This window comes from Giraffa tippelskirchi, chromosome X (assembly GCF_054371585.1).
Source record: "Giraffa tippelskirchi isolate mGirTip1 chromosome X, T2T-mGirTip1v1.2.pri, whole genome shotgun sequence".
Classification (NCBI taxonomy): domain Eukaryota; kingdom Metazoa; phylum Chordata; class Mammalia; order Artiodactyla; family Giraffidae; genus Giraffa; species Giraffa tippelskirchi.
The window spans coordinates 16,882,698-16,908,925 of NC_137289.1; the positions used below are offsets into that span (position 1 = coordinate 16,882,698).

General features: G+C 41.6%; 1 long non-coding RNA gene across 1 annotated transcript in view; it reads right to left on the reverse strand.

Annotated features, from left to right (window-relative positions):
* Positions 1-311: 311 nt before the first annotated feature.
* Positions 312-26,228, reverse strand: part of LOC145536170 (uncharacterized) — a 35,750-nt gene continuing 9,833 nt past the window's right edge. Inside the window, exons 3-4 of the long non-coding RNA XR_014075681.1 lie at positions 3,993-4,127; positions 312-2,986 (exon numbers count right to left, since the gene is read on the reverse strand). This is a non-coding gene — a long non-coding RNA (uncharacterized LOC145536170). The remainder of the gene's footprint in view (positions 2,987-3,992; positions 4,128-26,228) is intronic.

Here is a 26,228-nt window from a genome sequence, read left to right on the forward strand (position 1 = left end):
ATGCCCTCCTCCAGAGGATCTTCTCAACCCAGGGATTGAACCTGCATCTCTTATGTTTCCTGCATTGGCAGGTGGGTTCTTTTCCACTAGCGTTACCTGGGAAGCTCATAATGATAAGTGTTAGCAAAAAATGTAGGAAGTTGGAACCCTTGTGTATTGATGTTGGAAATATAAAATGTTTCAGCTACTTTGCAAAGCAGTTTGACAGTTCCTCAAAAACTTAAACACAGAGTTACCACATGACCCAGCAATTCTAATCCTAGGTATGTATCCAAGAGAAATGAAAACATGTTCACAGAAAGACTTATGCATGGATGTTTGTAGCAGCTTTATTCATAATAGCCAATGGTTAGAAACAATCCAAAATCTCCATCAACTGGAGAACAATAAAATGAAATATATTCATTCAGTGGAATACTATTTAGAGATTAAAAAAACCAGACTACTGTTTCATGCTAAACATGTGAAAGTTGCTCAGTCGTGTCTGACCCTTTGTGACTGTATAGTTCATGGAATTCTCCAGGCCAATACTTTACAATACTGGAGTGGATAGCCTTTCCTTTCTCCAGGGGATCCTCTCAACCCAGGGATCGAACCCAGGTCTCCCGCATTACAGGCAGATTCTTTACCAGCTGAGCCCCACGGGAAGCCCAAGAATACTGGAGTGGGTAGCCTATCCCTTCTCCAGGAGATCTTCCTGACCCAGGAATTGAACCGGGATCTCCTGCCTTGTAGGTGGATTCTTTACCAACTGAGCTATGAGGGAAGCCCTGCTATAACATGGATGAGCTTCAAAAACATTCAGAAACTAGGTGCAAAAACTACCTATTCTATGATTGCATTTGTATTAAATGTCCAGAAAAGACATATCTAATAGAAACTAGGTTAGCTGTTACCTAGGTTTGGGAGTGAAGATTAACTGCAAATGAACATGAAGGTGATAATTGCACAATTCTGTAGATCTACTAAAAACTGTTGAACTGTTACAGAGGTGAAATTTATGGTATGCAAATTACACCTTAATAAAGTTGAAAATATGATCAATATCATTAGTTACTATGAAAAGGCAAATTAAAACCCAAACGCGATAACATCACATATCCACTGCTGCTGCTGCTGCTGCTAAGTCGCTTCAGTCATGTCTGACTCTGTGCGACTCCATAGACGGCAGCCCACCAGGCTCCCCCGTCCCTGGGATTCTCCAGGCAAGAACACTGGAGTGAGTTGCCATTTCCTTCTCCAATGTATGAAAGTGAAAAGTGAAAGGGAAGTCGCTCAGTCATGTCCAGCTCCCAGCGACCCCATGGACTGTAGCCTACCAGGCTCTTCCGTCCATGGGATTCTCCAGGCAAGAGTACTGGAGTGGGGTGCCATTGCCTTCTCCGACATACCCACTAGAATGGCTAAAATTTAAAAAAGTAGACAATAACAATTATTGGCACAGATACAGAGAAATGGGAAACCTCATAGATGGCTGATGAGAATGTACATGGTGCAGAATGTACGTGGGAATGTGCATCGGAAAACCGTTTGGCAGTTTCTTAAAATGTTTAGTTGTAAGTTTACCATATGACCCAGCAGTTATTTTCTAGGGTGAATGAGTATCCAGGAAAAGATTAGTACAAGAATGTTCCAAGGAGGGCGCTACATTACAGCCCAAAAGTAGAAGCAAACCAAATGTCAACTAACTGATGAATTGATAAACAAACTGTAATACAACAGAGTGTCATTCAGCCACAAAAAGGTATGAAGTACTGATACATGCCACGAGGCCACTGAACCTCTAAAATGTGACGGTAAGTGAAAGAAACCAGACACGGAAGTTTTCAGATTGTATCTACCTGTATTGATACACATACTGTATCACACGTATTATATGATACCATTTATATGAAATGTCCAGAACAAGCAAATCCATAGAGACCGAAAGTGGTTGCATGGCCCTCATGATGAGAACAAGCATTAATAGTAAATAGGATTTTACTGGGATGATGAAAATGTTCTAAAATGGATTTATGGTGACAATCATACAGCTTGGTAAATTTGCCAAAAATCATGGAATTGTACACTTGACATGGGTAAATTATATGATATGTAAATTTGCATCAATAATGAAATAAATACATTTTTTGGCTCTGCCACTTGGCTTATGAGATCTTAGTTCCCTGACCAGAGTTTGAACAAACAGGAAGAGCATGAAGTTCTAACCACTGGCCCACCAGGGAATTCCCAATAAAGTTATATTTTTAAAAAACTGATGAGTGTTAGGGATGTATAGTCATTACTGTTGTTTTTCTGCCTGGATCCCCTCCAGGGATACTGTAATTTACAATAAGAAATACATACTTGGTTTTTCCCCATCATTGCTTGCACAGAGCTGCTAAAAATTTTGAAATTTCTTAAGTGATAAGAGATATTAAGGTATCTTTTCTTATTCACAACAAACCCCTTTGAACCACAACCAAGTTTCTATTAATGAGGTGACTTTTGGAAAGCCCCTAGGGCTGGTTGCCATGGGAACCAATCTTGCGATTAGAGAGTTGGACCTTTCAGCCCCAACCTCCAACCTCTAGGGATGGGAGCCAGGTAGAGGTTGAATCAATCACCAATGGCCAGTGATTTAAGCATTCGTGTCTAAGGAATGAAACCTCCATAATAACTCAAAAGGGTGGGTTTAGAGAGCTGCCCAGTTAGTAACCACATGGAGGTACTGGGAAAATGGTATGCCTGGAATGTGCATGGAGCTCTGCTTTCTTCCCACAGACCTTGCCCAATGCATCTTGTCAATCTGGATATTCCTGAGTTGTATCCTTTTATAATAAACTGATAATAGTAATTACAGTTGATCTTTGAAAAATTCGAGAGTTAGGGGCACCGACCCTCTGAGCAGTTGAAAATCTGCTCCATTTGGGTGGTTCCTCCATATTTGAGGTTTCACATCTCGGTTTCGGCCAATGGCAGATGGTATAGTAGGTCATATTTATTACTGTAAAAAAAAAAAACCAAAACAGCGCATATAATTAGATACTCACAGTTCAAACCCGTGTTACTCAAAGCTTAACCGTAAACTTTTTCCTGACTTCTGTGAGCCACTCTAGCAAACCTCGAATTCCTTTAACAATTTGTGAGCACCATTCTGCTGGCTTTTGTTGTCGCTTTGCTTTTGTACCTGTGTCTCTACTGCTCTTAGAAGCCTGGTTTTGGGTTAATGGAGCCACTTTGCTTGTACATGCAGAGAGCTGGCATTGTCTCTGAGTTTATAATCATCCTTACACAATCCCTTTTCTTCCCATCTGCAAGTCGTGGACAGTCTTTACCCAGTGACTGACTGCTGTAAGAGTATGTACATGTAGTTCCTTTGCCTCAAGTAGGGACAAGCTCTGAGGCAGAATTTCCAGTGTTCTCCTGCTGGATCACACTGAAGCAACCCTCCACAAGATGTTGCCAGAAAGTATGTATTTGTTTAGCTTCTTCCTCTTTCCTGTTCCACTTCCTCCATTCTCTTATCAGGTTGTCTTGGGAGAACTTCCTTAAGTTCATTGCATGTACCTTTCAGCAACTGCTTCTGGGGAACCCAACCCAAGATGAGGGGGCTATTTATTCCTTATTCCCCCAGTTTGCAGGTGGAGGAACACCCGCTGAGGTAACACTCCAGGCTTCTCTGTCCCCTCACTTGCTTCTCCTATGGGACTAGGAATTTGGCATGTGTTGCTAGAGCAGATGCTCTGTGAGCCCTCAGACAGAGGTGCTGCCTGAGACCTTGTGGGCCAGTCAAGGCAAATCCATACTTCACATGTGTGTCACAATGAACAGTTGACATTGTCAAAGGGAAGGGGTCATGTAATCATTTTGACAGCAAGTGACTGGTTAATATCCTCAAGGGATCGTGCCATATTGGGGACTTGGTGTTGGTCTCTGTTGCTGGAATGTTAGACATTTGGCCATGGTAATGTGTACATCAGTGAAGCCCTGGCTGATGGGCTCATGCATACCTGCCATCACTGCCACTGTGCCTACTCCATTGTTCAAGGACTGGGATGGCAGAGGACAGACTGGCTGATATCAGCTGGCCAGATCATCCTGTCTTCTTGGTCATTTGGTGCTTCTTGTGCAGTGGATGCTCTCTCCTGGGGGGTTAATATGAAAAGACAAAATCCTTGACTTGTGCCCATTCCCATAAGTCTACCCACATGCCTCTTCCTCAGACCTCCTTGACCCCAATCTTTCCATCTTTCCCATCCAAGCTCCTGACCAACCAACCAAACCATTCACTGTTGCCCATGAACCAATATGTATTATAACTTCAAGCCACTTCTTCCACACCAAGTGGATGACCAAGTGTACCATCAAAAGCTCTGCCCACTGTCTTTCAGAGACATCCTTGAGCAGCTGCAAATTTTCAGCTTGTACCCAAACACTGAGCCGACCCATCCAGGAACCAAGTTTGAGCTCTTTTCTTGCTTGCAGCTTGTCATAAGGGATGCTCCATTTCATGTGCCCGTAGGTGAGATTAGAAGGAGAGGCCCCAGTGCAACAGTGGTGGGTGACATAAATGTCTGGACCACCTGTTCCTACAGCTTCCTTGTGTCCCCTGCTTGATCCCAATCCCGTTGGATGTACCACTTCATCTTAGAATGAATTTCTGCTGGGTCTGCCCAACCTTTTGGCTGGGTAGATCAGACAGGATCCAGCTCATGATAGACAGTTCTAGGAACATGGTCACTTGATACCCAAGGTTCAGGTGTTCAATCTCTTTTAGGGCCCAGTAGCCTGCCAGGAGTTCTTTTCAAATGGTATATAATTCTCTGCTTCCAGATGGCATGGCCCTGCTCCAGAACACTGAGTAATAGCACTGCACTTCTCCTATTTGGCCTCGCCAGAGACTCCACATGGCATTTTTTTTTTTTGAAAACCACCAATACCTCTACCTTCATGGAACTTTCTGGATCATGCATTTCACTGACCCAAGTAACAGGATTGCATTTACTACAGCTGGGGCTTGCTACAGAGGCCTTTCTTGCTCTGAGCCCCATTTAAAATGAGTAGCCTTAGGTGTCATTCAGTAAACGAACCAGTGCAGTATTTCCAAGTGCAGAATGTTGCTTCCAGACCCAAAGGGCCCAACCTGACCCCTGAATCTTTGTAGGGTTTCTCTCTGACTCTCTAGAGTGTGTGTCTTATCAGGGTATCCAGGGGACTTTTGCTTTTTGCTCCTCAGGTCCAATTAACATGATACCATCTGTATGGTGGACCTAGACAACGCTTTAGGAAGTATCCAGATGGCTTAGTTTCCTTTGTGCTATATTATGGGCAAGAGTACAAGAAATAACATAGCCCTGGGGTAAGACTGGGAATATATAGTCTTGGTGCCTGTCCCATGTGAATGGAACCTGTGTTTTCTTTTCCTCCCTGATGTGTGTGAAAAGAATATATCTGCCCAAATCTGTGGCCACCTTTTCATATGCTCTAGTAAAGAGACCATGTCCAGCTCAGTAAGTGTAATTGGGACTGTTCCTGGGCAGATGCCAGACTGATTAAATGGGCATATGATAGAGATTATGGCTCTTTTTTAAAAAAATTGTTTATTTATTTGTATTTTTGGCTGTGCTGGGTCTTTGGCTGTGCTACACATGGGCTTTCCCTAGTTGCAGTGAACAGGGTCTACTCTTCACTGTGTACTTCACTGGGGCCCGGGATTCTCATTGCAGTGAAATCTCTTGCCGCATGCGGGCTCAGTAGCTGTGGTTCCTGGGCTTTAGAGTGTGGGCTCAGTAGTTGTGCTGCATGGGCTTAGTTGGCTCATGGCATGTGGGTCTTAGTTTCCTAACCAGGGATGGAACCAGTGTCCCCTTCACTGGCAGGCAGATTCTTAACCACTGGACCACCCGGGAAGCCTGGGATCATGACTCTTGCATCATTTAATGTTTTGAGAGTGACACTAATCTTTGCTCCCACCCCCCTGCCTGTGCAGGGATGTGAAGTTTTTTTTTTTTAGTTTACCATTTTGGCCCTTGGAATGTTTTGGTGGGGAGAGAGTTTCAAGGTCTTTCATAGGGCCTTTCCTATTATAATATCTCTTACTTTGTAGATCAAGGAACTAATGTAAGATATCTACTAATTGCTAATATATTCATTGCAATTATTCATCTGGGAGTCATCTAGATGACTACTGGACCTACAGAGACAGACTTGAGCTGATACTTTTTATCTCATTATTATCTGACCATCATATACCCCTCTCTAACAGGGCAGCCACACAGCCCTTTGGGCTGCTGTGTATCATTTTCTACTTATTTCCTGGTTCCAATAGACCTTGAAAGTGTACACTTCTTTCCCCAGCTGAGTAAATGGTCATAGATCCTTTTGGAGGCAGATTGAGGAAATCACTACCAGGTATACGTGCCATGTTTTTATAGGGTCCTTCCTTATGGTAAACTGGCCTTACCTTCACTTTATGGGTTTTGGGATCTGAGAACTGTCTTAGTTCTGGAAGTTGGGAAAAGAGATGTGACTTTCCCCTGGGGCAGTTGACCTGTGTCTTAGTCCGTTTGACCTGCTAGAAATAAAAACACCAGAGACTGGGTAACTTATAAACAATAAACGTTCATTTCTCACACTTCTGGAGGCTGGAAAGTCCAAAATCAAGGTGACAGCAGATTTGTTGTCTGGTGAAAGCCCTCTTCCTGGTTCACAGACAGCCATCTTTTCATTGTAATTTCAAATGGCAGAAAGCATGAGAGATCTCTATGGGGTCTCTTTTGTAAGGACACTAATCCCATTCATGAGGGCTCCACCCTCAGGACCTAATCACCTCCCTAAGGTCCCATCTCCAAATACCATCACCTTGGGGATTAGGTTTCAACATATGAATTTGAGGGGGACACAAACATTCAGTCTATAGCAACCTCAGACTTCTGCTTATTTAATTAATGGACTGCAGCACACCAGAATTCCCTGTCCATCAGCAACTCCCGGAGCTTGCTCAAACTCATGTCCATTGAGTCGGTGATGCCATCCAACCATCTCATCCTCTCTCTCTCTCTCTGAAAGAGAATGATCTTGCCCCTAGGAATGCAGTGTTCTATGAATCCTCTCATTTGAAATGCGTGGGTCAGGCACACTTTGGTGAGATTGTACCTTCAGTGCCCATTACAGTAATTATACCCACCTTGCTTCTCATGCTTAAGTGCTACCACCTGACCTCACATTTTCCAGAACCTTATCACCCCTGTGGCTACTAGGGAGTCCAGTCCTGTAATAGCATCTTCTACCATAAGCCCTGGCTCACATCCATAGCCTCCCTTCCTCCCCTATTTTCCTCTTTCTTTCTCCCTCTCTTTCTTCCCTCCCTTCCTTCCTTTCACCATCCTTTCTTTCTGTCCCTCTAGTGGCTAAATTTATTTTTATTTCCTTTTGCTTATTAAAGAGTTCATTATTTTTAAAAATTTTATATATTTATTTTATTTATTTTTGGCTATGCTGGGTCTTTGTTGCTGCACAGGGTTTTCCCTAGTTGTGGTGATAGGGGGCTACTCTTTAGTTTCAGTGCATGGTCTTCTCACTGCAGTGGCTTCTCTTGTTGCAAAGCATGGGCTCTAAGCACGTGGGCTTCAGTAGTTGCAACACGTGGGCTTCAGTGTGTACAGGATGCAGGCTAAGTAGCTGTGGCACACTGACTTTAGCTGCTCCATGATGTGTGGAATCTTCCCTGATCAGGAATCAAACCCATGTCCCCTGCATTGGCAGGAAGATTCTTATCCATTGGACCACCAGGGAAGTCCCCAGGAGTCCAGTATTTATGGCAAAGGATTCCTCATGGGTTTTGAGACTCCTCTATTGTTTTTTCTAGTCATTTACAGGAAAACAGAGAAATTTGTTCCACTAGTGTTGTAGATGGTTTGTCACTAATCTCAGAAACCAAACAACAACATAAAACTGATTGATACTTTGGCTTTGGTACAGTTCTTTGCTTCACAGGGGCATAAGGCCTCACTGGACAAATCAAAATATTGCTGATCTGAGGTAAAACAGGACATCTGTTGTCAGCTGTAGGCCACAGAGTGTGGCAGTCTGGGAGATAGCCCATTTTGCAGATCTAACAGTTACTTAAACTGAGATAATTTTGTGATGAGTACAAAAGAGCTGTAGACAGTAGATTCCAGTTTTTGCAGAGGGGACAAATCTTCTGATGAAGCAATTGCCTGGTTCACCTCCAGATTTTCTGGTTTGGTCCTTAGAATCTGAAGAGGCTTTTGAAAAACTGAAATTGATGATAGCCTCTCCTTCAGCTTTGAGGAGTCCAAATTTTGAAAAAAAAATCTGTTCCTGTTAAAAATGCAGACTTAAGGGAATTCCTTTGTTGTCCAGTGGTTAGGATTCGGCATTTTCCACCCACTGAGGTGGCCTGGGTTCAATCTCTGATCCAGAAACTAAGACCCCCTCAAAGCTGTGTGGGGTGGCCAAAGGGAAAAAAATGTAGATTTAATGATATTTACTGATGGGCAGTGTTCTGTAGCTAAAAGTGACCCACTTATGTCCTCCAGTGCTGTGCTGACTTGTCATACAGTCATGGAAGCTCATGTTTTGTCTGGAATTAAGCCAACACAAGCAGATGAGTTAATACCAGTTACTAGAGCTACAGTCCTTGGTCTGGACTTAAATATATAATGTATCGACTAATAATAAAGGGCTTCCCTGGTGGCTCAGTCAGTAAAGAATCCGCCTGAGATGTGGGAGACCTGGGTTCGATCCCTGGGTTGGGAAGATCCCCTGGAGGAGGGCATGGCAGCCCATTCCAGTATCCTTGCCTGGAGAATCCCCATGGACAGAGGAGCCTGGCAGGCTACATACAGTCTATGGGGTCGCAAAGAGTTGGACATGACTGTGCGACTAAGCACACAGCACTAATAATAAGTGCATGTTCGGTGTCTGTCATGCAACAGGGCAATTTAAAAAGTGGAGGATTTTCACTTTATTTAGAAGTAAAAAACACAAAATCTCATGGAAAACTGCAAGGTGATTTGTGGTACTAGTAGTTCACATTGCTGACAGAGTGGCAAAAACTGCTGTTAAAACATGGCAGACTTCACAAACTTAGAAGCCCTATTCTTTTTTTTTTAATTTATTATTATTTTTTCAGCTGGGAGATTTTATTTTTTAAAAAATTTAATGTTTTGTACAATTTTTAAGAAGTCACTTTCCACTTGCAGTTATTCCAAAATATTGGCCATGTTCGCTCTGTTATACAATATATCTGTGAGCCTATCTTACACCCAGTAGTTTACACCTCCCACTTTCCCACTCATATATTGCCCCTGTCCCACTAGTTTGTTCTTATTTATTTATTTATGGCTGTGCTGGGTCTTTGCTGCTGCAAGCAGTCTTTTACTAGTTGCGGGGAGTGGGGGCTACTCTCTAGCTGCAGTGTTCTGATTTCTCATTGTGATGGCTTCACTTGTTGTGGAACATGGGCTCTAGGGTGTGTGGGCTCAGTAGTTGTGGCTCCCAGGCTCTAGGGCACAGGCACAATAGTTGTGATGCTCTGGCTTAGTTGCTCCACCACATGTGGGATCTTCCCAGATCAGGGATCGAACCCATGTCTCCTGCATTGGCAGGTGGATTCTTTACCACTGAGCCATAAGGGAAGCCCTTGTTTTCTCTCTCTTTCTTTTTTGTTTACCACCCTTGCATCTTACAGTGTCTTAGTTGCCCAACCAGTAATGAAACCCAGGGCCCCAGCAGTGGAAGCATGGAGTCCTAACCACTAGGCAGCCAGGCAATTCTAATCACTAGTTCATTCTCTTTATCTGTGAGTCTGCTTCTTTTTTTTATTATAGTTTTTAGTTTGCACATATAACTGATATCATACAGTATTTGCCTTTCTCTGTCTGACTTATTTCACTTAACGTAATACCCTCCAAGTCCCTCCATGTTGCTGCAAGTGGCAACATTTTCTTTTTTATGGCTAAGTAGTATTCCATTGTAATATATGCCACATTTTTTTGGAAAGAAAGTAGGATTTATTGGTGGGCACGAGTAAGGAGGGGCCAGTGCCAAGGCTCTCATGAGCACAGGGCCCACCACTTGTCCAGAGGGCCAAATTTTAGGGAAGTATTTGACCCCACACCCATTCAGGATGAGCTGCTTTTCTGCCACCATGTTTTCAAATTCATCTGCATTGAACTTAGTAAATCCCCACTTCCTGGTGATGTGAATCTTCTGGTGGCCAGGGGACTTGAACGTGGCCCTGTGGAGGGCCTCAGTCTCATGCTCCTTATTCTGTAACATGGTGTGGATGGACATTATGACTTGGCCAATGTGGATCCTGGCTACTGTGCCCTGGGCTTTCCAAAGGCACCATGTATAACTGTGTGGCCTAGATTGGGGACAGCATGCCAGTCATGAATGTCCACTGGAAACTGTGCCCCATGTTCTTTATCCATTCATCTGTTGATGGACACTTAGTTTGTAGAAGCCATATTTGTTTTGTCATGGTTGATTTGGTTGTGCTACACAGCTTGTACAATCTTAGTTTCTTGACTAGGGATTGAACCTTTGCCCACTGGACCACCAGGGAATTCTCAGAAGCCCTATTCTTAATATGATAAGAAATTTCTGTTTATTTTTAAAAATGTATTTCAGAAAAGGAAATGGGAAAATGGATCAAAAAAGGGATTAAATTTGGGCTGTCTGACTCTCACCACTACTATTCAACATGGTTTTGGAAGTTATAACCACAGCAATCAGAAAAGAAAAAGAAATAAAAGGAATGCAGATAGGAAAAGAAGAAGTAAAACTCTCACTGTTTGCAGATAATATGATCCTCCACATAGAAAACCCTAAAGACTCCACCAGAAAATTACTAGAGCTAATCAATGAATATAGCAAAGTTGCAGGATATAAAATTAACACACAGAAATCCCTTGCATTCCTATACATTAACAATGAGAAAACAGAAAGAGAAATTAAGGAAACAATTCCATTCACCATTGCAACGAAAAGAATAAAATACTTAGGAATAAATCTACCTAAAGAAACAGAAGACCTATATATAGAAAACTATAAAACACTGGTGAAAGAAATCAAAGAGGACACAAATAGATGGAGAAATATACCATGTTCATGGATCGGAAGAATCAATATACTGAAAATGAGTATACTACCCAAAGCAATCTATAGATTCAATGCAATCCCTATCAAGCTACCAATGGTATTTTTCACAGAACTAGAACAAATAATTTCACAATTTGTATGGAAATACAAAAAACCTCGAATAGCCAAAGCAATCTTGAGAAAGAAGAATGGAACTGGAGGAATCTACCTGCCTGACTTCAGGCTATACTACAAAGCTACAGTCATCAAGAGAGTATAGTACTGGCACAAAGACAAAAGTATAGATCAATGGAACAAAATAGAAAGCCCAGAGATAAATCCACACACCTATGGACACCTTATCTTTGAAAAGGAGGCAAGAATATACAATGGAGAAAAGACAATCTCTTTAACAAGTGGTGCTGGGAAAACTGGTCAACCACCTGTAAAAGAATGAAATTAGAACACTTTCTAACACCATACACAAAAATGAACTCAAAATGGAACATCTAAATGTAAGACCAGAAGCTATAAAACTCCTAGAGGAAAACATAGCGAAAACACTCTCTGACATAAATCACAGCAGGATCCTCTATGACCCACCTCCCAGAGTAATGGAAATAAAAGCAACAGTAAACAAATGGGACCTAATTAAACTTAAAAGCTTTTGCACAACAAAGGAAACTATAAGCAAGGTGAAAAGACAGCCTTCAGAATGGGAGAAAATAACAGCAAATGAAGCAACTGACAAAGAATTAATCTCAAAAATATACAAGCAGCTCATGAAGCTCAATTCCAGAAAAATAAATGACCCAATCAAAAAATGGGCCAAAGAACTAAACAGACATTTCTCCAAAGAACACATACACCTGGCTAACAAACACATGAAAACATGCTCAACATCACTCATTATCAGAGAGATGCAAATCAAAACCACAATGAAGTACCATCTCATGCTGGTCAGAATGGCTGCTATCGAAAAGTGTACAAACAATAAATGCTGGAGAGGGTGTGGAGAAAAGGGAACCCTCTTACACTGTTGGTGGGAATGCAAACTAGTACAGCCACTATGGAGAACAGTGTGGAGATTCCTTATAAAACTGGAAATAGAACTGCCGTATGACCCAGCAATCCCACTGCTGGGCATACACACCGAGGAAACCAGAATTGAAAGAGACTCGTGTACCCCAATGTTCACCGCAGCATTGTTTCCAATAGCCAGGACATGGAAGCAACCTAGATGTCCATCAACAGATGAATGGATAAGGAAGCTGTGGTACATATACACAATGGAATATTACTCAGCCATTAAAAAGAATGCATTTGAATCAGTTCTAATGAGGTGGATAAAACTGGAGCCTATTATACAGAGTGAAGTAAGCCAGAAAGAAAAACACCAATACAGTATACTAACGCGTATATATGGAATTTAGAAAGATGGCAACAATAACCCTATATGCAAGAGAGAAAAAGAGACACAAATGTATAGAACAGTCTTTTGGACTCTGTGGGAGAAGGTGAGGGTGGCATGATTTGAGAGAACAGCATTGAAACATGTACATTATCATATGTGAAACAGATCGCCAGTCCAGATTTGATGCATGAGACATGGTGCTCAAGGCTGGTGCACTGGGATGACCAAGATGGATGGGGAGGGAGGTGGGAGGGGGGTTCAGGATGGGAAACACATGTAAACCCATGGCTGATTCATGTCAATGTATGGCAAAAACCACTACAATATTGTAAAGTAATTAGCCTCCAATTAAAATTAATTAATTAATTAAAAATAAATACATAAATTTGGGCTGTTCAGTCATTTCAGTTCAGTCACTCAGTCGTGTCCGACTCTGTGACCCCATGGACTGTAGTACACCAGGCCTCCCTGTCCATCACCAACTCAAGAAGTTTACTCAAACTCATGTCCTTTAAATTGGTGATGCCATCTAACCATCTCATCCTCTGTCGTCCCCTTCTCCTCTTGCCTTCAATCTTTCCCAGCATCAGGGTCTTTTCCAATGAGTCAGCTCTTCGCATCAGGTGGCCAAAGTATTGGAGTTTCAGCTTCAACATCAGTCCTTCCAATGAACACCCAGGACTGATCTCCTTTAGGATGGACTGGTTGGATCTCCTTGCAGTCCAAGGGACTCTCAAGAGTCTTCAACACCACAGTTCAAAAGCATCAATTCTTCGGCGCTCAGCTTTCTTCACAGTCCAACTCTCACATCCATACGTGACCACTGGAAAAACCATAGCTTTGACTAGATGGACCTTTGTTGGCAAAGTAATGTCTCTGCTTTTTAATATGCTGTCTAGGTTGGTCATAATTTTCTTCCAAGGAGTAAGCATCTTTTAATTTCATGGCTGCAGTCACCATCTGCAGTGATTTTGGAGACCAAGAAAATAAAGTCTGCCACTGTTTCCACTGTTTCCCCATCTATTTGCCATGAAGTGATAGGACCGGATGCCATGATCTTAGTTTTCTGAATGTTGAGCCAACTTTTTCACTCTCCTCTTTCACTTTCATCAAGAGGCTCTATAATTCTTCTTCACTTTCTGCCATAAGTGTGGTGTCATCTGCATATCTGAGGTTATTGATGTTTCTCCCAGCAATCTTGATTCCAGCTTGTGTTTCCTCCATCCCAGTATTTCTCATGATGTACTCTGCATATAAGTTAAAAAAGCAGGGTGACAATATACAGCCTTGACGTACACCTTTTCCTATTTGGAACCAGTCTGTTCCATGTCCAGTTCTAACTGTTGATTCCTGACCTGCATACAGGTATCTCAAGAGGCAGGTCAGGTGGTCTGGTATGCCCATTTCTTTCAGAATTCTCCACAGTTTGTGATGGTCCACATAGTCAAAGGCTTTGGCATAGTCAATAAAGCAGAAATAGATGTTTTTCTGGAACTCTCTTGCTTTTTTGATGATCCAGTGGATGTTGGCAATTTGATCTCTGGTTCCTCTGCCTTTTGTAAAAACCAGCTTGAACATCTGTAACATTGGCTACAGTCCAAGGGGTCGCAAAGAGTCAGACAGAACTGAGCATGCACTCAAGGATTATTGTTAGGTAATTCCCACAGCCCAAATTTACTGCAGGGTTTGGGGCACTAAGTGTAGCAGTAAATTTGGGCTGTGGGAATTACCTAACAATAATCCTTGAGTGCATGCTCAGTTGTGTCTGACTCTTTACAACCCCTTGGACTGTAGCCCACCAGGCTCCTCTGTCCATGGGATTTTCCAGGCAAGAATACTGGAGTGGGTTGCCATTCCCTTCCCCAGGGGATCTTTCTGACCCAGGGATGGAACCCGTGTCTCCTGCATTGGCAGGCAAGTTCTTTACCACTGAGTAACCTGGGAAGCCCCTAATAATAATCCTTGTGTCCTGGTTAGTGTTGTGTCTTCAACAAATCCGTCTGAATAAAAAACGTATTTTAAAGGCAAAAACATATTAAAGAGATGTGCTATTTGTTAGCAGAATTCTTTACAGGCCTCTCCCAAGGTAACACAGGAGAATCTCCCTAACCAGCTTTACCAAGCACCTGGTGATGATTGGATTTCATAGAACTAATGGTGGTGCAAAGTAAAAGATTGTGTTTGGTTATGGTATGTATGATGTTTGGATGGCCTGAAATGTTGCCCACTTCAAAAGCCGATATTCAGGCGGTGGTAAACCTCTCTTAATGTATATATTTCCCCCTTTTGAGATACTAGAGCATATTGGCTAGGACAGAGGAAGTCATCTTATTTCTACTGTTGTTCAGGAAGTATGCAAATTTTTGCAGATTCCTGTAAGCCTCAGTCCTCTGGGTGTGTAGAGCAAAGAATCAAACTCCTTGACTAAGGCTCAGCAATCTACCATGTTAACATGGCCTAGAGCCTTATTTAAAATTTGAGTGATGCCTGCAAGCAAGCATGGAATCTCTCCCTTTGAAAGTTTGGCAGCTCTATGAATTTGGGTCTGAGACCACCAGGTCCTGTGCCTGATTTAATTGAATCTTCTCATAATCATGCGCAATACTTGGAAAGCTTTCTCTTGAGACTTCCTTGGAGGTCCAGGGGTTAAGACTCCATACTCCCACTGCAGGGAGGGTGGGTTCCATCCCTGGTCAGGGAACTAAGGTCCCACATGCTGCTAGGCGCATCCAAAAGTAAGTAAATACATACATACATAAATAAAATTTCTCTTCCTTTGGCCTGAGAAAGAGAAGGTGATCTTAGTCAGGATCTTTAGGTTTGAATAGTCATTAGTAAACGTGGGTTCACTTCTGGTTTCGGCAGGGTAGATTTTTAAAAAATTATTTTTAATACAACATAGCCTGTGTAAAAGACAAATCTAACTTTTCTTTTAAACCTTGTTTTAAATTAAGTGCTTCTGATAGAAAAACTAGATATATTAAAGGTCAAGAATCATAAAGTAGGAATTACAGCTTCAAATTTCATATTTATAGGAGGATACATTTATGAGACTCTTAGAAACTTATATATAAGACCACAGAAAATAGGATATAATAATCAAATCCTTGGAAGTGTGATAACTTGTAAACCATAAAATGACAGAAGTCAGGAGGCTGCTCTGGCAGTCCAGTGGTTAGGACTCCGAACTGCCAATGCAAGGGACACAGGTTCCATCCCTGGTCAGGGAACTAAGATCCCACATGCCATGTGGCATGGGCAAAAGATTTTTTTGAAAAAGCCTTCTCTCTTCCCTGGAAACCTTGAGACTTAATGTCATAGGACCTGGAAGGACCCACTGGAGGAAGTCTTCTGCCTTTACCAATTGGAAAATGTCATCTGTATAAAGGTATTCCAGTCAAAAGATGGGCTGAGTTGAATGCTTTTAAGCACTGCTTTATAGCCATAAAGGTAAAGGAGAAACTTAGCTGTATTCATGCTTCCCACTGCAGGAAAACTGCACTGTGGTTTTCACAAAGGACTTTTCTAGAGCCATGGATATTGATAATGAACTCAATTGAAAAGAGATATTCTAAAAAATTGATTACTATTCTTATAAGCTACATGGCTGTCCTACTCACAACAGTGCTTATTCTAATTACTTTAAGAATCAAATTTACTAAGAAAAGAAGCATTGTGACACAACTTTTTCTTTCTGCACTCCTAATGGTTCCTGCAACCACATATTTCCAATCAACTCTAACTTGTGCTCTCAGTTTGGACTTGATATGGATTTAAAATCTAACAATCCAATTATTGGCAGAGTACAAGTGGGACCATCTTCATTAATAATTTTTGATTGTTGTTGTTCAGTCACTCAGTCGTGTCTGACTCTTTGTGACCCCATGGACTACAGCACGCCAGGCTTCCCTGTCCATCACCAACTCCTGGAGCTTGCTCAAACTCATGTCCATCGAGTCGGTGATGCCATCCAACCATCTCACCCTCTGTCATCCCCTTCTCCTCCTGCCTTCAATCTTACCCAGGATCAGGGTCTTGCATCTATGTACTTGAGCTCTAAATTTAACACAGAATATTTCAACTGGTTTGATTGGAAAGTTGATGTAATTTTAAAAATCATCTAATTAGCAGACAAATGGAAAGCTGGCATCTACAGATAGAAACTTCAGAAGACAGGTCTGATTAACACTTGGAGACAAGTCTCTCCAGTCTCAGTATGACTGGATAAACAAAGGTGGATGCCTATTATCTATAGATATTCATTTGACTGTTACAGTAGTGTAAGTATTGATTTAGACCAATGTGAAAATGGCCCATAAGATGGGTTTGCCCTCAAGATGTAAAACATTAGAATCGTGTACATGAAACACTACAGTTTCCATCTGTATTCTTGAACTGGTGTCTCATAATAAGACTTTGATACTAGATGATGGACGTGTGTCTCTTTGTATTTCACATCTGAAAAAAAATATTTGGAAAGATGAAACAATTATTGAAAGGCCTAACATCATGTAAATGTGATGTTACTTGTATAATCGATGGAAACTCAGGATAAATTTATTGCCCTTAAAAGGAAGACTCTTTGGACTTCCCTCATGGAATGCAGTTTCCCAAAATTAAAATTTATTAAGAACTACTTAGGGACTTCCTGGGTGGCCCAGTGGTTAAGAATCTGCCTGGCAATGCAGGGAACAAAGGTTTGATCCCTGGTCTGGGAAGATTCCACACGCCAAGGAGCAACTAAACCTGTGCAACACAACTACTGAGTCCACAGTCTAGAGCCCACTAGCCACAACTACTGAACTCGTGTGTTGCAGCTGCTGAAGCCCACATGCCTAAAGCCCATGCTCCACAACAAGAGAAGCCGCCACGAGAAGCCTGCGCACCACAACTAGAGAGTAGCCCCTGCTTGCTGCAACTAGAGAAAGTCTTCGAAAAGCAACGAAGACCCAGCACATCCAAAAATAAATAAATAACTAAATATTTTAAACAAGGAAGACCCTTTTTAAAAAAGCTTATTTTATTGAAGCATAGTTGGTTTAATGGGCTACCCAGGTGGTTCTGTGGTAAAGAATCTGCCTGCAATGCAGGAGATGTGGATTGGATTCCTGGGTTGGGAAGATCCCTTGGAGAAGGAAATGGCAATCCACTCCAGTATTCTTGCCTGGGAAATCCCATGGACAGAGGAGCCTGGCATACAGTCCATGGGATCACAAATGAGTCGGACACGACTTAGCATCTTAGCACACATGCACGTAATTGTTAATTTCTACTGTACTTGTAAATCAACTATACTTCAATAAAAATTAAAAAAAAATTTCTAATGTACAGCAAAGTGATTCAGTTATACATATATAGACATTCTTTTTTCATATTCTTTTTCTATTATGGTTTATCACAGAATGTGGAATATAGTTCCCTGTGCTATACAGTAGGACCTTGTTGTTTATTCATTCTATCAATATGTATAATACTTTGTATCTGCTAATCCCAAACTCCTAATTTATCTGTCCTCCTCCCTTTCCCCTTCGGTAACCATAAGTTTGTTTTGTATATCTGTGAATCTTTTTCTGTTTTGTAGATAAGTTCATTGTAGATGAACTTGTTTTTATAGATAAGTGTCATATTTTAGATTCCACATGATAACTGATATCATATGGTATTTATCTTTTTCTTTCTGACTTAGTATAATCTCTAGATCCATCCATGTTGCTGCAAATGGTATTATTTCAAGAAGGTTAATTCTCCTGGTTGAAAATAAAGTATGAGATTTCCTTCTCTTTTTTCTCAAAGCATTTATTTTAGAAAACTTGTAATAATAAGCACTTTCTCATCTCTTTGAAATGTATATAAATCCTTTTGAAGACTACAGACTTTTTGCCAGCTTTGTGACCCAGGAAGTTCTCTCTTATGGACCTGGGAACCAACTCTTTGATGTAAACCTCAAGAGAGATTGCTCCCTTATCTCCTAGTTTCTATGGGAGGATAGGAGCCTAACTTTGGTAGGTACTTCACTCAAGTTGCAAAACTACAACTAACCATAAAGATATGAGACGTTTGCTTTTTAACTTGATAAATTTGCTAACACAGATGATCACCCCAATTACCAAGTAAAGTTAGGATTAACTATGTGACAAATGGTGCTGTTCAGGTCCTTTTGCTGAAGAAGTAATCACTGTTTAGGGACTTTCCTGGCAGTCCAGTGGTTAGGACTTGGCACTTTCACTGCCGGGCCTGGGTTCAATTCCTGATTGGGGAACTAAGATCCCACAAGTCGCATGGCAAGGCCAAAATAAACAAAAACAAAAACAAACAAACCATGTGTGTAATAGGTTGTATTTGCCTGGCCATAGGAAAGGGTGAGATTGCTTTCAGTCTTTGCAATCTCTTAGTAGGTTACTTGTGATCCACATCACATTCTGGTTTAATGCCTATTGACTAACAAGTGTTTTTCTTTTCTACTACCATTATGGAAGGGATTTCTGAGTTTGGAGAGATTTTTTTTTTTAATCGTATTTCTCCAACTTAGGCAAAATTACACCCGCTCCCACCAAGATGCCCATGTGCTAATCCCTGAAATTTGTGAATGTTACCTTACATAGCCAGAGATGCTTTGCAAATGTGATTAAGGCTATAAACCTTGAGATGGTGAGAATAGCCTGGATTATCCAGGTGCTAATCCAGCTGGGCTTCCCTGGTGGCTTAGTGGTAAAGAACTTGCCTGCAATGCAGGGAGCTGCAGGAGTCTTGGGTTTGATCCCTGAGTGGGGAAGTTGCCCTGGAGAAGGACATGACAACCCAATCTAATTACATGAGTTCTTAAACAATGAAAGAGAGAGGCATATGAGTGAGTCAGAGATTCAATGTGAAGACTCAACTAGTTGTTGCTAGCTTTCAAGATGGAGACAGGGGGCCAAAAGCCAGGGAATGGTGTTCAGGCTCTTATAACAAAATGCCATATACTGGGTAGTTTAAAAAACAACCTCTGCCTTCACATGGTGGGATGGACTGGGAGCCTCTTTTATAAGAGACTAATCCTGAGAATTCTGGGATTAGTGGTTAGGTCTTAGCATTTTCACTGCTGTGGCCTGGGTTCAATCCTTGGTGGAGGAACTAAGATTATGCAGTGTGCAAAAAAAAAAAAAAAAAAAGACACTAATCCCATTTATTATGGCTCCACCTTCATAGCCTAAGTACCTTCCAAAGGCTTGATCTCCTAATGCCACCATTTTTGAGGGTTAAGGTTTCAATAGAAGAATTTAGTGGTTAGGAGGCAACCATTCAGAACATAGCAGTAAGTAACCTCTAAAAGCTGGAAAAGGCAGCAAAATGAATTCTGCCTTAGCATCTAGAAGGGAGCACAGCCCTACTGACACCTTGATTTTAGTCCCATGAGACCCGTGTTGGACTTCTGAACTACAGAACTATAAGATAGCAAACTAGTATTGTTCAAAGCCCCTAAAATTGTAGCAATAAAAAACTAATACAGCAAGGTAGCCCCCAAGAGCTAAGAGCAAATCCAAGGAGAAGGCTGCAGTTGTAAGCTGTTGGCTGCAGCACTCCCAGGAGCTGGAAAATGGGTACACTGGTCATAAAAGGGACAGAAACCATGGCTGCTATAATGTGTGCATGCATCGTGCTAAGTCACTTCAGTTGTGTCCGACTCTGTGACCCCATGCTCCTCTGTCCATGATATTCTCTAGGCAAAGAGACTGGAGAGGGTTGCCATGCCCTCCTCCAGGGGAATCTTCCCAACCCAGGGATAGAACCCGTGCCTCCTGCATTGCAGGCAGATTCTTTACCATCTGAGTCACCAGGGAAGCTCATGGTTTTGTACATAAAGATTTATTTCATTTCTTCTGAAATTTATTTTTGCTAGTGGTATGAGTTGGTGATCTACCTCTTTCCCAAGTGGATAGTCAGTTGTCTCAACATCATTTATGGAGAAGTCAATATTTTCCCTGTAGATTTAATTTAATTTAATTAATTTTTATTTTGCTCATGTCACACGGTGTGCAGGATCTTTAATTTTGGCATGTGGGATCTTAGTTCCCCAACCAGGGATTGAACCTGGGCCCCCTACAGTGGAAGTGTGGGGTAGGGAATTCCCACCCTATTGATTTTTTCTTTTTAAAATATTTAATTCATTTTATTTTGGCTGTGCTGGGTTTTCATTGCGTGTGAGCTTTCTCTAGTTGCAGTGAGTGGGGGCTACTCTCTAGTTGCAGTGTGTAGGCTTCTCATTGCGGTGGCCTCTCTCGTTGAGAAGCACGGGCTGTGGCACTCGGGCTCAGTAGTTGTGGCACACAGACTTAGCTGCCCCGAGGCATGTGGAATCCTCCTGGACCAGTGATTGAAACCGTGTCCCCTGCATTAGGCATATTCTTTACCACTGGACCTCCAGGGAAGTCTTCCTTTTCTTTTTTTAGATGAATTTATATTGGAGTATAGTTGCTTTACAATGTTGTGTTAGCTTCTACTGCACAACAAAATCAATCAGACACATGTATACACATATCTGCTCCCTTTTGGATTTCCCTCCCGTTGAGGTCACCACAGTGCATTAAGTAGAGTTCCCTGTGCTATACAGTATGCTCCTCTCAGTTGTCTATTTATACATGGTATCAACAGTGTATATATGTCAATTTCAACCTCCTAATTCCTCCCACCACCCCCTCACCTTTCCCTCTTGATATCCATACATTTTTACTCTATGTCTATGTCTCTATTTCTGCTTTGCAAGTAAGATCATATACACCATTTTTCTAGATTCCACATATATGCATTAACACATATTTGTTTTCCTCCCACCCTATTGGTTTTAAATACCACGTCTAACATATACCAAATTCCCATAGGTGCATGGGTTCGTTTCTGGGCACTCTATTTTTAGGGGAGGTACTGATTTGTTCACTTAATTCTGAGTCAACACCACACGTGTTTAATTATTGTACCTTTATAACGTCTCCTGGTGCCTTGTGGGTAAAATCCCTTTTTTAATTTTTATCTTTTTAAATAGTCTTCTCTATTTGAGAGGAGATGTATCATGACCCTGGATGAAATCACCTAGGGAGTGACGGTAGATATAAAAGAGAGGGTGCCCAACAACTGAGCCCTGCTGTACTCCGGTACTCTTGCCTGGAAAATCCCATGGACGGAGGAGCCTGATAGGCTGCAGTCCATGGGATCGCAAAGAGTCGGACATGACTGAGCGACTTCACTTTCACTTTGCACTTTCATGCATTGGAGAAGGAAATGGCAACCCACTCCAGTGTTCTTGCCTGGAGAATCCCAGGGATGGGGGAGCCTGGTGGGCTGCCGTCTATGGGGTCGCACAGAGTTAGGCACGACTGAAGTGACTTAGCAGCAGTGCTCCAATATTTAACTTATGGAAGGAGGGAAGGAAGCAGCGAAAGTGACAAATAGAAACCAATGAGGCTGGAGGAAAACTATGTGGCAGTCTAGAAGCCAAATGAGGAATCTGTTTCCAGCAGAGCAACTGCTAGGCCATATTATTCCTTTGTGAAACCAAAACAAAGCAAATAACAAGACAAACAAGAAGCCCTATCTCTTCCTCAAGTTAAAAAAGTAACTGTTAGTGTGCTATTTATTTTCCAATATAACAATTATAAAACTATAAAGTCATTCTGTATAAATTATACAAATCAAATATTGAACACAAAAGTAGAGACAACTCAAAGATTTAATCACAACATTAGGAACTCAAAACTGTCAGAGTATAATAATTTATTATTTAACAGTTTTACATCTTGTTTTTATGAAAACAGAACTCTTTATGACAGTTTCAATACTGACTTGCTCTATGTCTATAGAAATAATCACTATATATGACAGTTTTCTTTTGACACTGTAGACATTAAGCAGTTCTTTTTCTTTTCTTAAAGTGTCTTTTGTTATATTTTTTATTTTATTTATTTATTTTTGGCTGTGCTGGGTCTTCCTTGCTTTGCACAGGTTTGTTCTAGTTACAGCGAGTGGGGCTACTCTCTAGTTGTCATGTGTGGGCTTCTCATTGCAGTGGCTTCTTTTGCTGCAGAGCATGGGCTGTAGGGTGCAAGTATGCTTCAGTAGTTGTAGCACATGAGCTTAGTTGCCCCGTGGCCTGTGGGATCTTAGTTCCCACAGATCAGGAATCGAACCAGTGTCCCCTGCATTGGCAGGTGGATTCTTAACCACTAGACTACCCGGGAAGTCCTTCAGTTCAGTTCAGTTTAGTTCAGTCGCTCAGCCGTGTCCGACTCTTTGCGACCCCATGAATCGCAGCACGCCAGGCCTCCCTGTCCATCACCAACTCCCAGAGTCCACCCAAATCCATGTCCATTGAGTTGGTGATGCCATCCAACCATCTCATCCTCTGTCGTCCCCTTCTCCTCCTGCCCTCAATCTTTCCCAGCATCAGGGTCTTTTCAAATGAGTCAGCCCTTTGCATCAGGTGGCCAAAGTATTGGAGTTTCAGCTTCAACATCAGTCCTTCCAATGAACATCCAGGACTGATCTCCTTTAGAATGGACTGGTTGGATCTCCTTGCAGTCCAAGGGACTCTCAAGAGTCTTCTCCAACACCATAGTTCAAAAGCATCAATTCTTCTGCACTCAGCTTTCTTTATAGTCCAACTCTCACATCCATACATGACCACTAAAAAAACCGTAGCCTTGACTAGACGGACCTTTGTTGGCAAAGTAATGTCTCTGCTTTTTAATATGCTGTCTAGGTTTGTCATAACTTTCCTTCCAAGGAGTAAGCGTCTTAATTTCATGGCCGCAATCACCATCTGCAGTGATTTGGGAAGTCCTTAAGTAGTTCTTAATACATTTTAGTTTGGGGAAACTGCTTTCTCTATTGGTGACCATTATTGATGAAATTAAATACATCCTGAGAGCTCTAGAAGTATTCAGAAATGTATCTGGTGAACTATTGCTGCCCAGCTGAATGCAGAGTTCCAGAGAATAGCAAAGAGTCATAAGAAGGCCTTCTCAAGTGAACAATGCAAAGAAACAGAGGAAAACAAAATAGTGGAAACGAGAGATCTCTTCAAGAAAATTGGAGATTCAAAGGGAATATTTCATGCAAAGATGGGCACAATGAAGAATAAAAATGGCAAAGACCTAACAGAAGCAGAAGAGATTAAGAAGAGGTGGCAAGAATACACAGAGGAACTATACAAAAAAGGTCTTAATGACCCAGATAACCATGATGGTGTGGTCACTCACCTAGAGCCAGACATCCTAGAGTGTGAAGTCAAGTGGGTCTTAGGAAGCATTACTATGAACAAAGCTAGTGGAGGTGATGGAATTCCAGTGGAGCTATTTCAAATCCTAAAAGATGATACTGTGAAAGTGCTGCACTCAATATGCCAGCAAATTTGAAAAACTCAGCAGTGGCCACAGGACTGGAAAAAATCAGTTTTCATTCCAACCCCAAAGAAAGGCAATGCCAAAGAATGCTCAAACTATAGCACAGTTACACTCATTTAACACATTACCAGGGCTTCCCTGGTAGCTCAGCTAGTAAAGAATCTGCTTGCAATGCAGGAGACCCCGGTTCAATTCCTGGGTCAGGGAGTTCTCCTAGAGAAGGGATAGGCTACCTACTCCAGTATTCTTGGGTTTCCCAGGTCGCTAAGATGGTAAAGAATCCGCCTGCAATGAGGAAGACCTGGGTTCAGTCCCTGGGTTGGGAAGATCCCCTGGAGGAGGGCATAGCAACTCACTCCAGTATTCTTGCCTGGAGAATCTCCATGGACAGAGGAGCCTGGAGGGCTATAGTCCATGGGGTCACAAAGAGTCGGACATGACTGAGCGACTAAGCACAGCATAGCACATGTTATCAAGATTACGCTCAAAATCCTTCAGGTTAGGCTTCAGCAGTATGTGAACTGAGAACTTCCAGATGTAGAAGCTGGATTTAGAAAAAGCAAAGGAACTGGAGACCAAATTGCCAACATTCATTGGATCACAGAAAAAAGAATGAAATTGCCCCCTTCCCCCCAAAATATCTACTTCTGCTTCACTGACTACACTAAAGCCTTTGACTGTGGATCACAACAAACTGTAGAAAATTTGTAAAGAGATGGGAATACCAGACCACCACCTGTCTCCTGAGAAGCCTGTATGCAGGACAAGAAGCAACAGTTAGAACCTTACATGAAACAATGGACTGGTTCCAAATTGGGAAAGGAGTATGTCAAGGCTGTATATTGTCACCCTGCTTATTTAACTCATATGCAGAGTACATCATGTGAAATGTTGGGCTGAATGAAGCACAAGCTAGAATCAAGATTGCCAGGAGAAATATCAACAACCTCAGATGTGCAGATGATACCACTTTAGTGGCAAAAAGTGAAGAGGAACTAATCCTCCTGATGAAGGTGAATGAGAAGAGTGAAAAACTTGGTTTAAAGCTCAACATTGAAAAAATAAAGAAAATGGCATCCAGTCCAATCACTTCATGGCAAATAGATAGGGAAAAAGCAGAAACAGTGACAGATTTTCTTTTCTTGGGCTCCAAAACCACTGCAGACAGTCACTGCAGCCATGGAATTAAAAGATGCTTGCTCCTTGGAAGAAAAGCTATGACAATCCTAGACAGCATATTAAAAAGCAGAGATATCAGTTTTCTGGCAAAGGTCCATCTAGTCAAAGCTATGGTTTTTCCAATAGTCAGGTACAGATATAAGGGTTAGACCATAAAGAAGGCTGAGTGCTGAAGAATAGATGCTTTTGAATTGTGGTGTTGGAGAAGACTCTTGAGAGTCACTTGGACAGTAAGGAGATCAAAACATTCAATTCTAAAGGAAATCAACCCTGAATATTCATTGGAAGGACTGACACTGAAGCTCCAATACTTTGGCCATCTGATGTAAAGAGCTGACTCATTGGAAAAGACTCTGATGCTTGGAAAGATTCAAGGCAGGAGGTGAAGGGGGCAACAGAGGATGAGATGGTTGGATGGCATCACTGATTCAATGGACATGACTTTGAGCAAAGTCCAGGAGATAGTGAAGGACAGAGAAGCCTGGCATGCTGCAATCCATGGGGTCACAAAGAGTCAGACACGACTTAGCAACTGAATAACAACAGCAACGTTGCTGCAAATATATGGCATACTTTCAACAAGAGGCTTACTAGATTTTAGTAACCAGCTTTTCAGTTCCATATTTTAGTTCCTCATACATCAAAGATTATCAATATCTCATTTCTTTTTTATTTTATTTTATTTTTATTTTATTTTTCTTAATAAATTTATTTATTTTAGTTGGGGGCTAATTACTTTACAATATTGTAGTGGTTTTTGCCATACATTGACATGAATCAGCCATGGGTTTTCATGTGTTCCCCATCATGAACCCCCCTCCCACCTCCCTTCCAATATCTCATTTCTTACATACCATCAGTCATTTCCATTTTAAGCCTTCCTAGATGTATTAGCTTATTTTTATTATTATTTTATATTTATATACTATATTTACTAATGACATAAATACATATATATAGGTATTTATAAATTATATATTTATTGTTTGCGTGCTAAGTTGCTTCAGTTGTGTTTGACTCTTTGTGACCTCATGGACTGTAGTCCACCAGGCTTCTCTGTCCATGGGGTTCTCCAGGCAAGAATACTAGAGTGAGTTGCCATGCCCTCCTCCAGGGGATCTTCCCGACCTGCATCTCTTACATCTCCTGCATTGGCAGGAGACATTCTT